We start from the raw sequence: 18,718 nt of genomic DNA, 5'->3' as shown, positions 1-18,718 counted from the left end.
TAGCTGAGGCTTATCTACAGATGGAGTGGAACAAGAGTCCAAAGTGTTTCTATCAACACTCACAAAGGGTTGATAGAGACAGAAAAGCTTTGAGTCTGGTTAAGGTCTAAAACATTTCAACTAGTACTTGTATGGGAGAGAGTTTACCCTCGTTACTGATCATCAATCACCAGTGTCCATTTTCAATCCACAGAAGAATGTTCCATTACCAGCAGCAGCACAAATGCAGGAATGGGCTCTATTTCTTGGAGGACACAATTACAAGATCGAATTCAAGAGGACAACTAATCATGGAATTGCTGGTAGAGTTGACCTGTTTACCCTTGGAAATGGAAATATCTGAAAAATTTACAAAAGATGATGCTCCTCTTAACATATTCTCCCTAATGCAAATCAAAAGTCTTCCTATTACAGCAGAGGTGCAAAGGGAAACTAGAAAAGACCCCACACTGTCTCAGGTCTGCATGGCCACCCAAAATGGCTGGAATATGCAGCAGAAACTCGAGATCCCCTATTTTTACCAGCACCAGGATGAACTTGCCTGTGATGGATATTGCCTTATGTGGAGACTGATTGTAGTTGCAGCATCCAAGCAGATAGCTAAAGTGTTGAAGGAACTACATGCTGGTCATCTAGGTGTGGTCAAAATGAAAGCGTTGCCTTGATGCTTTGTCTGGTGACCAAGGATAGGTCAGCAAATTGAGCAGCTCGACAGGCACAGTTCAGGATGTCAACACATCCAGAAGATGCCAAGAGCATAAAGTCATAGAGAAGTACAGCACAGAAACAGGCCTTTTGGCCCATTTAGTCAATGCTGAAAACCATTAAAATTTCCTACTCCCAATGACCTGCACTGGAACCATAGCCCTCCATATCCCTACTATCCATGTACCTATTCAAACTTCCCTTAGAAATTGAAAACAAGCTTGCGTGGACCACTTGTGCTGGCAGCTCATTCCACACTCTCACCACTCTCTGAGTGAAAAAGTTTCCCCTTATGTTCCCCTTAAACTTTTTACCTTTCAACCTTAACCCCTGACCTCTGGTTGTAGTCCCATCTTACCTCAGTAGAAAAAGCCTCTTGCATTTACCCTATATGTACCTCTCATAATTTTGTATACCTCCATCAAATCTCTTCTCAGTCTTCTACGTTCCAAGGAATAAAGTCCTAACCTATTCAACCTTGCCTTATAACTCAGGTCCTCAAGTCCTGGCAGCATCCTTGTAAATTTTCTCTGCACTCTTTCAACCTTGTTTACATCTTTCCTGTAGGTAGGTGACCAAAACTGTATATAATACTTCAGATTAGGCCTTAGCAACGTCTTATATAACTTGAACATAACATCCCATTGTCTCTACTCAATACAGTGATTGATGAAGGCCAATGTGCCAAAAGCTTTCTTTATGACCCTATTGCCTGTGATGCCACTTTCAATGAATTATGTACCTATATTTCCAGATCCCTTTGTTCTACCACACTCCTCAGTGCCCTACCATTCAGTGTGTAAGACCTGCTCTGGTTGGTCCTACCGAAGTGCTAAACCTTGCACTTGTCTGCATTAACTTCCATCTGCCATTTCTCAGCCTATTTTTCCAGCTGATGCAGATCACTCTACAAGCCATGATTGCCTCCCTCGCTGTCCACTACACCCCCAATCTTGGTATCATCTGCAAATTTGCTGATCCAGTTAATCACATTATCATCCAGATCATTGATATAGGTGACAAACAACAAAAGACCCAGCACTAATCCCTGTGGTAGTCATAAGCCTACAGTCAGAGAAGCAACCCTCTATGGGTTTTGAGCAATGAGGAAAGGTTAATTAGCAATCTTGTCGTGAGAGGCCCCTTGGGTAAGAGTGACCATAATATGGTGGAATTCCTCATTAGGATGGAGAGTGACATAGTTAATTCAGAAACAAAGGTTCTGAACTTAAAGAGGGGTAACTTTGAAGGTATAAGACATGAATCAGCTAAGATAGACTGGCAAATGACACTTAAAGGATTGACGGTGGATATGCAATGGCAAGCATTTAAAGGTTGCATGGATGAACTACAACAATTGTTCATCCCAGTTTGGCAAAAGAATACATCAAGGAAGGTAGTGCACCCGTGGCTGACAAGAGAAATTAGGGATAGTATCAGTACCAAAGAAGAAGCATACAAATTAGCCAGAAAAAGTGGCTCACCTGAGGACTGGGAGAAATTCAGAGTTCAGCAGAGGAGGACAAAGGGCTTAATTAGGAAGGGGAAAAAAGTTTATGAGAGAAAACTGGCAGGGAACATAAAAACTGACTGTAAAAGCTTTTATAAATATGTAAAAAGGAAAAGACTGGTAAAGACAACTGTAGGTCCCCTACAGACAGAAACAGGTGAATTGATTATGGGGAGCAAGGACATGGCAGACCAACTGAATAATTACTTCGGTTCTGTCTTCACTAAGGAGGACATAAATAATCTTCCAGAAATAGTAGGGGACAGAGGGTCCAGTGAGATGGAGGAACTGAGCGAAATACATGTTAGTAGCAAAGTGGTGTTAGGCAAATTGAAGGGATTGAAGGCAGATAAATCCCCAGGGCCAGATGGTCTGCATCCCAGAGTGCTTAAGGAAGAAGCCCAAGAAATAGTGGATGCATTAGTGATAATTTTTCAAAACTCGTTAGTTTATGGACTAGTTCCTGAGGATTGGAGGGTGGCTAATGTAACCCCACTTTTTAAAAAAGGAGGGAGAGAGAAACCGGGGAATTATAGACCAGTTAGCCTGACGTCGGGGGTGGGGAAACTGCTGGAGTCAGTTATCAAAGATGTGATAACAGCACATTTGGAAAGCGGTGAAATCATCGGACAAAGTCAGCATGGATTTGTGAAAGGAAAATCATGTCTGACGAATCTCATAGAATTTTTTGATGATGTAACTAGTAGAGTGGATAGGGGAGAACCAGTGGATGTGGTATATTTGGATTTTCAAAAGGCTTTTGACAAGGTCCCATACAGAAGATTAGTGTGCAAACTTAAAGCACACGGTATTGGGGGTAAGGTATTGATGTGGATAGAGAATTGGTTAGCAGACAGGAAGCAAAGAGTGGGAATAAATGGGACCTTTTCAGAATGGCAGGCAGTGACTAGTGGGGTACTGCAAGGCTCAGTGCTGGGACCCCAGTTGTTTACAATATATATTAATGACTTAGATGAGGGAATTAAATGCAGCATCTCCAAGTTTGCAGATGACACGAAGCTGGGTGGCAGTGTTAGCTGTGAGGAGGATGCTAAGAGGATGCAGAGTGACTTGGATAGGTTGGGTGAGTGGGCAAATTCATGGCAGATGCAATTTAATGTGGATAACTATGAAGTTATCCACTTTGGTGGCAAAAATAGGAAAACAGATTATTATCTGAATGGTGGCCAATTAGGAAAAGGGGAGGTGCAACGAGACCTGGGTGTCATTATACACCAGTCATTGAAAGTGGGCATGCAGGTACAGCAGGCGGTGAAAAAGGCGAATGGTATGCTGGCATTTATAGCAAGAGGATTTGAGTACAGGAGCAGGGAGGTACTACTGCAGTTGTACAAGACCTTGGTGAGACCACACCTGGAGTATTGTGTGCAGTTTTGGTCCCCTAATCTGAGGAAAGACATCCTTGCCATAGAGGGAGTACAAAGAAGGTTCACCAGATTGATTCCTGGGATGGCAGGACTTTCATATGAAGAAAGACTGGATGAACTGGGCTTGTACTCGTTGGAATTTAGAAGATTGAGGGGGGATCTGATTGAAACGTATAAAATCTTAAAGGGATTGGACAGGCTAGATGCAGGAAGATTGTTCCCGATGTTGGGAAAGTCCAGAACAAGGGGTCACAGTTTGAGGATAAAGGGGAAGCCTTTTAGGACTGAGATTAGGAAAAACTTCTTCACACAGAGAGTGGTGAATCTGTGGAATTCTCTGCCACAGGAAACAGTTGAGGCCAGTTCATTGGCTATATTTAAGAGGGAGTTAGATATGGCCCTTGTGGCTACGGGGATCAGGGGGTATGGAAGGAAGACTGGGGCAGGGTTCTGAGTTGGATGATCAGCCATGATCATAATAAACGGTGGTGCAGGCTCGAAGGGCCGAATGGCCTACTCCTGCACCTATTTTCTATGTTTCTATGATCACTCTCTGACTTCTCCCAGCCAATGTCTAATCCAATTTACTACCTCATCCTGAATGATGAGTGACTGAACCATCTTAACCAGCTTCACACGCAGGACCTTGTCAAAGGCCTTGCTAAAGTTCACGTCGAGAACATCCACAACCCTGCCTTCATCCACTTTCCTGGTAACTTCCTCAAAAAAGTCTATAAGATTGATTAGACTTGAGCCACCACACACAAAGCCATGCTGACTATCCTTAATCAGTCCATTTCTTTCCAAATACTTATATATCCGGTCCCTTAGAATACCTTCCAATAACTTCCCCACAACTGATGTCAGACTCAGCGGCCTATAATTTCCTGGTTTCTGTTTAGAGACTTTTTCAAAAACCAGAACAACATTGGCTATCCTCCAGTCTTCTAGTACCTCTCCTGTCATTAAGGATGTTTTAAATATCACTGCTAGGGCCCCGGCAATTTTTCCACTTGTATCCTGTAGAGTCCGAGGGAACACCTTGTCAGGCCTTGGGGATTTATCCACCCTTAGCCCCCTGGTAAGCCTCAGGCTCGCTCAGCTCGCTTTCATCTAGGGGGAGCAGACTTCGGCCCTGCCAAACTGGGTAATCAAGTTTGTGTAGATGCTGTGTGATGTACCCCACCACGCCAAATAACAGACAGTACACCATATGCGATTAAATGATTACACTTTATAGATCTTACTGGAACCTTGTAACTAATAGAGACACAATATAAAAGGAAAGTAAAAGGCGCCAAACTTATCAAAGTTCAACCACTTCGTGCACAACCATTGGAGCTCAATTAACGGAGTCTTCTTTCCACCATTCGATCGCCTCCAACTTCCTCGGCCCGCCGCCTGGGACCAACCATGGTGGTCGACCAGACACTCCACACGAGCCTGTCCTTGTCTCCTCCCCTTGCCGAAGACCCTGGGCCTCGGAATCCCGCTCGGAGTCTGTTCTGTCACCCAGCTTACGGCATCGCGTACACACAAAATAATCTGTAGATGCTGGGGTCAAAACAACACTCACAACAAGCTGGAGGAACTCAGCAGGTCGGGCAGCATCCGTGGAAAAGACTAGTCGACGTTTCGGGCCGGAACCCTTCATCAGGACTGTAGGGGGAAGGGGCAGAGGCCCTATAAAGAAGGTGGGGGGAAGGTGGGAAGGAGAAGGCTGGTAGGTTCCAGGTGAAAAACCAGTAAGGGGAAAGATAAAGGGGTGGGGGAAGGGACGCAGCGATGTGATAGGCAGGAAAGGTGAAGAAAGAATAGCGGAAAACGCAATGGGTAGTAGAAGGAGGCGGAACCAAGAGGGAGGAGGTAGGCAGCTGGGGGAGGGGGCAGAGTGACATAGGGATAGGGGAAGGGAGGGGGAGGGAATTACCAGAAGTTGGAGAATTCTATGTTCATACCAAGGGGCTGGAGACTACCTAGACGGTATATGAGGTGTTGCTCCTCCAACCTGAGTTTACCCTCATCATGGCAGTAGAGGAGGCCATGTATGGACATATGTGAATGGGAGTGGGAAGCAGAGTTGAAGTGGGTGGCTACTGGGAGATCCTGTCTGTTTTGGCGGACGGAGCAGAGATGCTCGACGAAGCGGTCCCCCAATCTGCGTCGGGTTTCACCGATGTAGAGGAGGCCGCACCGGGAGCACCGGATGCAATAGATGACCCCAACAGACTCACAAGTGAAGTGTTGCCTCACTTGGAAGTACTGTTTGGGGCCCTGAATGGTGGCAAGAGAGGAGGTGTAGGGACAGGTGTAGCACTCGTGCTTACAGGGATAAGTGCCAGGTGGGAGATTTGTGGAGAGGGACGTGTGGACCAGGGAGTCGCGGAGGGACTGATCCCTGCGGAAGGCGGAGAGGGGTGGTGAGGGAAAGATGTGCTTAGTAGTGGGGTCCTGTTGAAGGTGGCGGAAGTTGCGGAGGATAATGTGCTGGATCCAGAGGCTGGTGGGGTGGTAGGTGAGGACAAGGGGAACTCTGTCCCTGTTGTGGTGGCGGGAGGATGGGGTGAGAGCCGAAGTGCTGGAAATGGAGGAGATGCGGGTGAGGGCATCATTAATGACAGCAGAAGGGAAACCATGATCCTTAAAGAAAGAGGACATTTGAGATGTCCTGGAATGGAAAACCTCATCCTCGGAGCAGATGAGGCAGAGACGGAGGAACTGGGAATAGGGAATGGCATTTTTGCATGTGGCAAGGTGGGAAGAGGTATAGTTGAGGTAGTTATGAGAGTCAGTGGGCTTGTAGAAGATGTCAGTGGACAGTCTGTCTCCAGAGATGGAGATCGAGAGATCGAGAAAGGGGAGAGAAGTGTCCGAGATAGACCAAGTGAATTTGAGGGCTGGGTGGAAGTTAGAAGTAAAGTCGATGAAATTGACGAGCTCAGCATGGGTGCGGGAAGCAGCACCAATGTAGTCGTCAATGTACCGAAGGAAAAGTTGGGGAGCAGTACCAGAATAGGTTTGGAGCACAGACTGTTCCACATAACCAATGAAGAGGCAGGCATGCGGGTTCCCATAGCTACACCCTTGGTCTAAAGAAAGTGGGAAGAGCCAAAAGAGAAGTTATTGCGTGTGAGAACCAGTTCCGCCAACCAGAAGAGGGTAGTGGTGGTGGGGAACTGGTGAGGTCTATTATCCAGAAAGTAGCGGAGGGCTTTGAGGCCTTCTTCATGGGGAATGGAGGTGTATAGGGATTGGACATCCATAGTGAAAATGAAACGGTTGGGACCAGGGAACTGGAAGTTATGGAAGAAGTGGAGGGCATGGGATGTATCCCGGATGTAGGTGGGGAGAGACTGAACTATGGGTGACAAAATGGAGTCCAGGTAGGCAGATGCAAGTTCGGTGGGACAGGAGCAGGCAGAAACTATGGGTCTGCCAGGACAGTCAGGCTTGTGGATCTTGGGGAGGAGGTAAAACCGAGCGGTACGGGGTGTGGGAATTATGAGTTTAGTGGCTGAGGATGGAAGGTCTCCGGAGTTGATAAGGGCGGTGATGGTACGGGAGACAATGGTTTGATGTTTTTTGGTGGGGTCCTGTTCCAGGGGTAAGTAAAAGGAGGTGTCAGAGCCTGCCGTTTGGCCTCAGTGAGGTAGAGGTCCATCCGCCAGACTACTATAGCACCACCTTTGTCAGCGGGTTTGATGGTGAGGTTGAGATTAGTGCGGAGAGAGTGGAGGGCAGTGCGTTCAGAGGGAATGAGGTTGGAACAGGAGAAAGGAGTGGTGAAGTTGAGACGGTTGATGTCTCAGTGACAATTGGAGATAAAAAGATTGAGTGCAGGTAGAAGGCCCGGGCGGGGTGTCCAGGAGGAGGAGGAGGGTTGAAGACAGGAGAAGGGGTCATCAGTAGGGGGAGGGGAATCCTTGCCAAAGAAGTAGGCTCGGAGGCATAGGCGACGGAAGAAGAGTTCAGCGACATGACAGGCACGGAACTCACTGAGGTGTGGACGGAGGGGGACAAAAGTGAGGCCCTTGCTAAGAACAGAACGTTCTGCCTCAGAAAGGGGAAGGTCAGAGGGGATGGTGAAGACACGGCAAGGGTTGGGGCTGGGGTCGGAGGAGGGTGAAGGGTGGGAGGTCTCAGGAGGGAGAGGGGGGTTGAGATGTTCAGGGAGCGGGGTTAGGGGAGGATGAGGGATCAGAGGAATGGAGGGGTGATGAGGAGCAGAGGGAAGGTTGGGAATCGCAGGGAGGGAAGAGAGTAGTGGGGGAATCAGACGGGCGGAGGGACCCAGCAGCAGTAAGAGCGGTCCTGGTCCGGAGAGCGTCCTCTACATCGGTGAAACCTGACGCAGATTGGGGGATCGCTTCGTCGAGCACCTCCGCTCCGTCCACCAAAACAGACAGGATCTCCCAGTAGCCACCCACTTCAACTCTGCTTCCCACTCCCATTCAAATATGTCCATATATGGCCTCCTCTACTGCCACGATGAGGCTAAACTCAGGTTGGAGGAGCAACACCTCATATACCGTCTAGGTAGTCTCCAGCCCCTTGGTATGAACATAGAATTCTCCAACTTCCGGTAATTCCCTCCTTCTCCCTTCCCCTATCCCTATGTCACTCTGCCTACCTCCTCCCTCTTGATTCCGCCTCCTACTACCCATTGTGTTTTCCCCTATTCTTTCTTCACCTTTCCTGCCTATCACCTCTCTAATTCCCTTCCCCCACTCCTTTATCTTTCCCCTTACTGGTTTTTCTCCTGGAACCTACCAGCCTTATCCTTCCCACCCTCCCCCACCTTCTTTATAGGGCCTCTGCCCCTTCCCCCTACAGTCCTGACGAAGGGTTCCGGCCCGAAACATCGACCGATCTTTTCCACGGATGCTGCCCGAGCTGCTGAGTTCCTCCAGCTTGTTGTGAGTGTTACAGCATTGCGTCTCCTCTCTGTCCCCATCGCGCCTTCTCCTCAAAGCCCGCGAAAACAATAGCTTACAGACACACAAGAAAGAATAACATCTATCCCAATTGGTTAGCAAATGTATACAATTCTTGTTATCAGTAATTATAACCCAAACAAGCTGCTAGAGAGAAGCACTTTCTCAGCAGTTAACATAACAAAGAAGCCATTTTTATTAACCTTAGCAGTAACATAAAAGAAGACACGCCTTACACAGGGTAGCAGACACTTCCTCCTCTGCAATCTGTACAGGCTCCAGGAACTTGATGCTGCTTTGCCTCACTTCTATAGATTAGTATCCATCTCTTGAGTAAATACAGATGCAAAGAATGCATTTAAGATCTCCTCCATCCGCTTTGGCTCCAGAGGAACAATTTTGTCCCTAGCAATCCTTTTGCTCTTAACATACCTATAGAATCCCTTAGGATTCTCCTTCACCTTGTCTGCTAGGGCAACTTCATGCCTTCTTTTAGCCTTCCTGATCTCTTGTGTTCTCTTGCATTCCTTGTACTCGATAAGCATCTCATTTGTTCCTACTTGCCTATACCTTCTATGCACCTCCTTTTTTCTCTTAAGCAGGGACTCAATATCACTTGAAAACCAAGGTTCCCTATACTTGTTATCTTTACCTTTTATTCTGACAAGCACATACAAGCTTTGTACTCTCAAAATTTCATTTTTGAAGACCTTCTACTTTTCAAGTAAACCTTTGCCAGAGAACAGCCTGTCCCAATCAACATTTGCCAGATTATTTCTGATACCATCAAAATTTGCCATTCTCCAATTTAGAATCTCAACCCATGGATCAGACCTATCTCTGCATATTTACTTCAAAACTAATTGCTTTGTGGTCACTGGCTGCAAAGTGTTCCCTTGCACAAACTTCTGTTGCCTGCCCTGTCTCATTCCCTAATAGCAGATACAGCATTGTAGGCTCTCTCGTTTGGACTTCTACATACTGATGAAAGACTTTCCTGAACACAATTGACAAACTCTGTCCTATCTAGTCCTTTTACAGTATGGGATAAGAACATAAGAAATAGGGACAGTAGTAGTCCATCTGGACCATCAAGCCTGCTCCACCATTCAATATGATTTTGGCAGATCTGGCCATGGATTCATCTCCACTTACCTGCCTTTTTTCCTACCAGGCAAACATCTATACAACCTTGTCTTAAATTTCCAGTCAATATGTGGAAAGTTAAAATCACCAACTATAACAACCCTATATTTCTTGCAACAGTCTGTGACCCCTTGACAAATTTGTTCCTTTAAATCCCACAGGCAGTGGGGTGGTCTGAAATATAGCCCCATTATGAAGTCATACCTTCCTTAATCCTCAGTTCCACCCATAACTCCTCACTAGTGGTGTTCTCCAGTCTGCTCTGATGGAGCACTGCTGCAACACTTTCCCTGACTAGTAATGCCACCCTTCCCCCTTTAATCCCTCCCACTCTGTCACCTCTAAAACAATAGAATTCTGGAAAATTGAGCTGCCAGTCCTGCCCCTCCTGCAACCAAGTTTCACTAATGGCTACAGTTGTTGATCCGTGCCCCGAGTTCATCTGCCTCTCCTATGATACTTCATACATTGAAATATATGTAGTTCAGAACACTAGTGGCACCATGCTCCACCTTCTGATTCCTGACTTTGAGGTCTTCTTAACAATGGCCTCCACAACCTCTCCACTAACAGTTCTGGCACTCTGGTTCCCATCCTCCTGCAACTCTAGTTTAAACCACACCGTGCAGCATTAACAAACCTTCCCCGTAGGATATTACATCCCCTCCAGTTCAGGTGCAAGCCATCCCTTCTGTACAGGTCCCACCTTCCCTGGAAGAGAGCCCAATGATCCAAAATTCTTATGCCTCCCTCTCACCGACTCGCTCAAGTCGTGTCTTCTCTCTTCATTCCCCTCGTGCCTTCTGGCAAAAGCCCGTGAAACCAACAGCTTTCAGACAGACAAGAAAGAATAACATCTCTCCCATTGGATAAAGTCCCATTATCACTAGTCATAACCCAAACATTGCAGCAACAGAGAAACCATTACATCAGCAGTTAACATTTACAGAGAAACCATTACAGTAGCCTTAGCAGTTAATAGTACAGAGAGGCCATTACACTCTCCCCCCACCAAATTTAATCATGTCCTCATGACGTCGAGATAATTCGCCAACCCTTCCTGCAAAACACAAGGCCCAATCCAAGTACAGAAAGCAGTGACGTAGCTCCGCAGAACAGTAGAGATCACGCCCTGTTCCCCAGGCGCTACATAGGCGAACCTATCCGGGTGGTTCCTAATTCTCTGAAACCTCCGTACCTCCTCACCTAACTCTTCCGGCTAAGTCACTACTGGGGATTCTTTGGGTCTGTCTGGCGGAACTTCCCGCCATCTATCACTCAAAACCCCCTGCAACTTGAGCCCCCGTCCCATGTCCAGGCCCAGCTTCCTCTCCTTCAGGGTCCTGCAGTAACCCAGGCTGCCCACAGCTAGCCCCTCTCACTTCACCCGACTCGGTGGGAGAAGGGCCAGGAGTCTCTTCCTCAATCAAGGGGAAGTTAGCGAAAAGCAGCATGTAGCACACATCCAGCTCATCATCCTCCGAATCAGTATTCCTCTCCTTTTCCTCGGCCTCCGCGGTGAGGGCAAGCTGACACATGGCCTTCACCCCAGGGGCAGGAGCGCTTTCCCACTCCTTGTCCATGTCCAGCCTCTCAGGCAGTCTTTGTGTCAAAACATCCACATCAATGTTCCGGCTCCCCAGCCGGTACTTCAGGCTGAAATCATAGGCAGACCTTGGACGGCCCATGGCATCCAATTTCACCAAGGTCGTGATATGAGTTAGGGGATTGTTGTCCGTCCTCACCTCAAACTTGGCCCCGTAGAGAGAGTGACTCAGCCCATCCACTACCACCCATTTCAACTTCAGTAAGTCCCAACTTGTGCATGGGATAATTTCTCTCGGAGGGCGACAAACTCCGGCTGACAAATGCCACAGGTCTCAGCCTGGTGCCCTGATCCTGATACATGACGCCCCCCAAACATTCTCAGCTGCCATCTGTGTGCAGTACCCACGGCAATCGGGGGTCCGCAGAAGCCAGCACTGGCACCTGGGTCAGCAACTCCTTCAACGATTGAAAACCTCCTCACATTTTACATCCCACCTCTGTCCAATGGGCTCCGACAGGTTTAAATATTCTCCACCCTCCAATCCTTTTCTCCCCCCACTTTCTTCCCCAAGGGAGGGTAACCAGGCAGAAGTGGATTCAAGGGGTGTCTTACTTTGGCGTAGCCCTTCACAAATCTCCGATAATAACCACAGAACCCCAGGAATAAGCGCAGAATGCTCACAGTCTGAGGCCTTGTCCAGAGAAAGTTTTAACTCTTTAGCTCCCAGGCGCCCATGCACTTGCAGTAGCCTCACTTCATATTCTTCCAAGGCAGATCCAAATACTAGGAGATCATCTAAATACACCAAAACTCCAAACAATTCCATATCCCCCACCATCTTCTCCATGCCCCGCTGGAAGGTTGCAGGGGCTGCGGATATGCTCTGGGGCATCTTTTCAGACTGGAAGAATCCCAGGGGACATAAAACTGCCGTCCTCTCTTTGTCAGCCTCACTCATCTGGATCTGGTAATATCCACTCCTCAGATCCAGCACATTAAACCATTTCGCACCACTCAGACAGACCAGCGCGTCTCCGACCCTCGGGACCGCATACTGGTCAGGGACGGTGTGCCTGTTCGAAGTCCTATAAACCACACACATGCATACCTTCCCTTTCTTCTTCCTGGCCACGACTAGTGGAGACATATAGAGGCTTCGAGACTCAGTGATGATCCCAGTTTCCTTCAACTCACACAAAGGCTGCCGCACATCTTCCATATCTGCAGGGGCCAGTCACCACGACCTCTCCCCAAACGGGGTGTCCTCAGTGGTCAACTTTTCCCTCTTGTGGTACTCCGGAATGTCCACTAAAAGGGCTTCTCTCTCAGACACTCTGGGAAATTTTAGAATCCCCATCACTCTCGCTACTCCCCTGGGCCGTACCACCATTGACTTCGACTGGGTGAACCACACAGGCCCTTGTTTAACTTTGGTACCCAGCCCCCATGCTGCCACACATGTCCCCAAAAGCAGTTCGAAACACTGGGTGCACGGACAACATCCCCAGACAGCTCTCACCCACCTTCTTCTTGTAGGCCGCCATGAGCCTCCTCACAAGTGGGGTTTAGTCCCCTCCAGAATCGAAACACCGCCCGTCTCCACTGAGTCTGGACACATCATCACTACCGATTCATGAACCTCAAACATCCACACATCGGCCTCCGAGAACTCCAGTTTTACTGACCAATAACCGTTGTCTGGATAATCACCCGCAATGATAACCAGACATCCCACCTCTCCCGGAAGTTCTGGGAGTCTCCCGCATATTGATAGTGGCTCCCTGACGCCCGGAAATTATATACAATATCCCGGAAATCGATTTTTTTGAGAAAGAGAGGGAGAGGGAGAGTGAGCATGCTGATTGGTCTCTCTTCGTGCTAAGAGTGGTCCCCAACCGCCGGGCTGCGAGGAAATGATATGAGTCAGCTGCAGCTTTCCTTGAATGCACGTGAGGTCATTACCCACGTGCTATCCATGTCAGCGCGGGAAGATCAACTCCTCGAGCTTGCAAATGAAGGTGGGCTGAAAAGTATGTTTGACATAACATCTCTGCTGGCATTCTGGATCAAAGTCAAGGCTAAGTATCCTGAGATAGCCACGAAAGCACTGAAAACGTTGCTTCCATTTCCAACGTATCTCTGCAATGAATGCAACGAAAACTAAATTGCGGAATAGATTGGATATAAGACTGGTCCCTTCGAGTATCGCTGTCTCCCATCACCCCTCAATGGGACTGTCTTGGGAAAACAAGCCCAGGGCTCCCACTGATTCAGCGATATTGTTGTGTTGCAATGATTTTATATGTTCATACGAGAAAAATATGGGCTGTGTGTTTAATATCCAAATGTTACTTAAAATGTTATGATGCTATTGACTTATAATTGACTTATCACTATGTTCATGCGAGGAAAATATGCACTGTGTATTTAATATTAAATTCGTTAGATAAGCCCTTTTAGAAATGAAATTGAGTGTAATAGCCACTTATAAGTGACTTATAGTTGACTTATCACCTATATTCCGGTCGTGATTAACACCACACCCCCCGGTTGGCCCATCCGCAAGAATATTGTCAATATTAAACTGGTCCGCAATGCAAATAAGGTTGGGGACCCCTGCCAAGTAGACCTATCAGTTTTCTCTGTGGGTGGGATTTACAGTTGACCTCAAAAATAATGTCAGTGTTGCTCGCTGCACTGTTTGCAACAGTGACTTTTCTATTGTCCATGGTGGGGTAAAATGTAAAAGACATGTTGAGGTGAGTTTAACAGGTGTCATTTGTTCATTAGCGTAGCTAACGTTATTTAAACTAGCTGGCTGGCTGCTAAGGAGCTACTCTATTGATGTCCTACGTGATGAGGCCAAACTCCCTGTAGACTTGCTTAAAATTGTAATAGAATAAACATTATAATATAATATAAGTACACATTTTAATGTCACATTTTCTGCATATACCCAATTTGGTTTACAGATTAGACAAAATCACTAAACAAAATATTACATACACCCTTGGAGGTCGACCGGGGGGAGGGGGGATATGGGGTTGGGGGGCAGGGGTGCTACCTCCCTGAAATGAGTTTTTGCAGGGTGGGACGTCTGGATACCCCAAATCTCCAGTGCCCTGAATGGTGTCAAAGGCAAATGCTTCAGATACCAGTTGTAAAACAAATAGTACAGTAACTTGACCTGTGACCTGGTGTCGTGTATGGCTTTAGCATAGCATCCATCTATCCGTAACGACGCAATGGAGTGTGGTCCCACTAAGCCTTCAGGAATAGGGTCTTTTTCTTTTAGGAGTTCCTTGGTACATTGCTGGGAATGTGTTCCCCCAGAGACACCAGACCGTTATCCCACTGGGTCTCCTCTAAGTTTCCCGATACCTCTCTAATGAGCTGAACAAATGAGGGAAGGGCTATCTGATCCATCCCTAACTTATCCACCTCAGCCGCCTGACTGACCCCCTGGTACCACAAACAATTTAGCTGTCTCTCTAGCCGAAAAAGATACGCTGAAAGCTTTTCCCCATTCTCCTGACGCAGGTTTTGAAACCCCACCCTGAGCTGCATTTTGCTTCCAGTCAAACCAAACGCATTGTCCAGCGCTTGCAGATAACTGGCAGCTGTCACTACTGGTTAATTGAACCTGACAGTTATAACAACGTCAGCAACCCGCCTATTCAAACTTCCAACCAATCTCTGTCGCTTTCCCTCAACTGAGTGGTCCGTTCCACCCACGTCTCATACTCCTCCTCCCCTTTAGGGGTGGGCATTATTCCGGAGAACAGGTGGAGCCTGCCATAGCTGGAACATTTATTTGCCAGAGAAACAAGGGCAGATACTACCTCAGAATTCTCACTCTTCACCGGGGAGCAAGGACTAGTTAGACATTCCAAATCCGACCACTCTTTCCCCTCACTCCTGATAGTATGGACAGCCCATGGCCCTGCCTCACCTGGGGCACCAGTAGACACTGGCAGTCCCACTGCCATTACGTCAACACCCATTACATCAGTGCTAGTCTGAACTAGAGCAAGGACTGAGCCCGCCATTTCATCAAATATTTGCGCTACACTTTCAGCTTTTCCCCCAGCTTTAACCATACTCAAAAATCGAATTAACAATTCATCCTGGGTATGAATATCCACCCCACTCAACGCATTACTAACCGCAATCCCACAGAGGCACACATGCACACATTACTAACTGCAATCCCACAGAGGCACACCAGCAGTGATTTAAACAGGACGATCCCACAAAATCCCACGGAATCAAATCCCAGATGAGCCCCCACATTGTAACACTCGATTTGCTTAGTGGCACAATCTCGGGGGTGATAAACCCCTGTCCAGCCAAACTTTAGAACTGTCGTTTAGGTGGATGCTGTGCAATGTGTCCCCTGTGTCAAATCAGTATCCTGGAATAACAAGCAGTACACAATATGCAGTTAAACGATTAAGATTTTATAACTCTTACTTTGACTATGGGGTTAGTAGAGAACCAAAATATAAAATAAAAGGTGCCAATAATTTTATTAAACAGTCCGTGTACAATTTGTTGGAGTTCACGATTTCCCCTTTGCTGATCGTCCTTTGGTTGTCATCAACCTCCGGACTCCCTCCTGTCGCGTCTCCTCTCTTCATTCCCCTCGTGCCTTCTGGCAAAAGCCCGTGAAACCAACAGCTTTCAGACAGATAAGAAAGAATAACATCTCTCCCATTGGATAAAGTCCCATTATCACTAGACATAACCCAAACATTGCAGCTATAGAGAAACCATTACATCAGCTGTTAACATTACAGAGAAGCCATTACAGTAGCCTTAGTAGTTAACAGTACAGAGAAGCCATTACGTTTGCTTGCTCATATAATTCATTACTGGTTATATGTAGGAAGTATATGAATGGCAGAAGCAATTACGTCACCATTTTGTATGCGTGAGCCTAACTTAAAGTAAAAACGAACTAAAACACATTCTCCTGGGCTCCCGCCTTTTTGCTTTCAATTAGTTATATGTTTTGGAGTTGCAAAACATAACATTGCCCAAAAACAGCTGTTCCCAGTTAACTCTCCCTAATGCTCTCATAATTTGTCTGTCTCCAATTTACTATTCTCCCATAAGGTGCATACTTATCCTTATCTATATCTATCTTCAAATTTAAAGATTTGTGGTCATTGTTTCCTAACTGTTCACCCACTGACAGGTCGGTGACCTGGCCAGGTTGATTATCCAGCACCAGGTCCAAGACAGCCCTACTCTTGTTGGACTATCTACATATTGATGTAAGAAACCCTCCTGGATGAACCTAAAACATCTAAACCTCTTGCACTAGGAAGGTCCCAGTTTATATTAGGCAAATTGAAGACCCCCATGAAAAACAACCCTATTGTTTTTACACCTTTCCTTAATCTGTCTACATATCTGTTCCTTAATGTCCTAGTGGTTATTTGGGAGGTGGGGGGAGGGTCTGTAGTGCAATTTCATCAGCGTGTTTGCAGCTTTCCTATTTTTGAGTTCCACCATACAGACTCTGTGGATGAGCTCTGCATTATATCCCCTCTGAATGCAGCTGTGATACTGTCCCTGAATAGCAGTGTAACTCTCCCCCCTCTCCATTTTACCCCCCCGCCCTCTCTTTTCTAAAACATAGAAGTCCTGTCCCTCTCTCAACCAAGTCTCTGTCATGGCCACAACATCATATACTGATCCATGCTTTAAGTTCATCACCTTTACTCACAATACTCCCAGCATTAAATTACCCACACTTCTAACTATCCATCCCATCGTGTCTATTACTTTGCTCCTGCCTTTTTTGACTAGCCCTAATATCTACTTTCTTCTCCATTCCTCCACTTTCTGACCTGGTGCTCTGGTTCCCATCCCCCTGTCAAACTAGTTTAGCTGTTGGAAGTTCATGAACTCAGTGAAAGATGCATTGTGGTCTGCTTGAAACCTGTTGCCCTTCCAGTGTAATGAGCTGTCACCATTTTCTGCAACCAGTGCTCCAACTATTTACCATGTTTATGTCTGATACAATCTGTTAAGTACAAAGAAAATTTCTGGGTTTATTCAAGGCCAATTTGCCACAATCTACTCGGGTGCTAAAGGTGGCTTCTGAGGTGAATACAACAGGGACTAATTTTAACAACACCCTTTCTTTGTTTGAATCTTATTGTTCTGAATATTATTTACTATTTGCTTGAGCTCTTTTACTATATTTATGGTTTCCGTGTGATTAGACACCCAGCCCTTCTGTGGATTTTACAGTGTAGATTGGCCAAGTATTTAGTTACTCACCGGGTATACCCATTGCTTGTCATCACTTGCTCTTCTGGTTTTGGGAAACACCAGTATCAGCATCTTTTTCCATTCTTGCTAGTCTGCTCCAAAATGTCCATGACAGGCTAATTAACATCAAGGATCTCCTCATCCTGCACCTCCTCTACTGCTAGGTGGATAGCCAGTCACAGGACAGGCATGGCATTTGACCTTGTATCAGAGGTACATCCATACTACCCTTCACTGGGACAACCATGCCATAATCAGAAACTTTTCATGAGGCTTATCTCCCATGAAGGAAATTCCTTAGGTACCAGCTTCAAATATTACAATATTTTGGGACATTGCTATACTGAGTCATTGTAAGAAAGTTCAAAGTAAATTTATTGTCAAAACATATTTATGTCATGTCACCATATACTATCCTACAGTTCATTTTCTTGCATTTTCTACAGTTCATTTTCTTACAGTGGAATGAAGAAGTACATTAGAATCAACGAAAAGCTACACACAAAGACTGACAAACAAGCAATGCGCGAAGGAAGACAAACTGTGCAAATACAACAAAAAACCAAAAGAGAATAATAATAAATAAATAGTTAATAAATAATACTGAGAACATGAGTTGTAGCATCCTTGAAAGTGAGTCCATAGTTTGTGGAATCAGTTCAGAGTTGTGGTGAGTGATGTTATCCTCTCTGGTTCAGGAGCCTGATGGATGAAGGGTAATAACTGTTCCTGAACCTGGTGATTTGGGACCTAAGGCTTCTGTACCTCTTTCCCAATGGCAGCAGATGGGAAGAGAGCATGGGTGGATGGTGGGGGTCCTTGATGGATGGTGCTTTCCTGTGGCAGCACTCCTTGTAGATGTGCTCAATGCCTTGGAAGGCTTTTCACGTGATGGACTAAGCTGTATCCATTACTTTTTGTAGGCTTTTCCATTCCTGGGCATTGGTGTTTCCATATCAGGCCGTGATGCAACCTGTCAGGATACTCTCCACTGTGCACCTGTTTTTCAAAGTTTTAGATGACATGCTGGATCTGTGCAAACTTCTAAGAAAGTAGAGGCACTGCCTTATCTTTTTTGTAATAGCACTTGTGTGGTGATCCCAGGACAGATCCTCTGAAATGATGATGCCAAGGAATTTAAACTTACTGACCCTCTCAGTAGGAAGATGGCAGATGGAGTTCAATCCAGATAAATGTGAGA

The 18,718-nt window shown here is 46.4% G+C and overlaps 1 long non-coding RNA gene across 3 annotated transcripts in view; it reads left to right on the top strand.

Moving 5' to 3' along the window:
- Nucleotides 1-18,114, top strand: part of LOC140199130 (uncharacterized) — a 48,800-nt gene extending 30,686 nt beyond the window's left edge. For all 3 annotated transcript variants that reach the window (XR_011886351.1, XR_011886353.1, XR_011886352.1), the window contains 2 exons: nt 194-302; nt 17,964-18,114. This is a non-coding gene — a long non-coding RNA (uncharacterized lncRNA). The remainder of the gene's footprint in view (nt 1-193; nt 303-17,963) is intronic.
- Nucleotides 18,115-18,718: the final 604 nt, after the last annotated feature.

This window comes from Mobula birostris, chromosome 6, assembly GCF_030028105.1.
Source record: "Mobula birostris isolate sMobBir1 chromosome 6, sMobBir1.hap1, whole genome shotgun sequence".
Classification (NCBI taxonomy): Eukaryota; Metazoa; Chordata; class Chondrichthyes; order Myliobatiformes; family Myliobatidae; genus Mobula; species Mobula birostris.
Note: the sequence above shows the minus strand (reverse complement) of the source record. Positions and strands in the feature narration are given on the sequence as shown.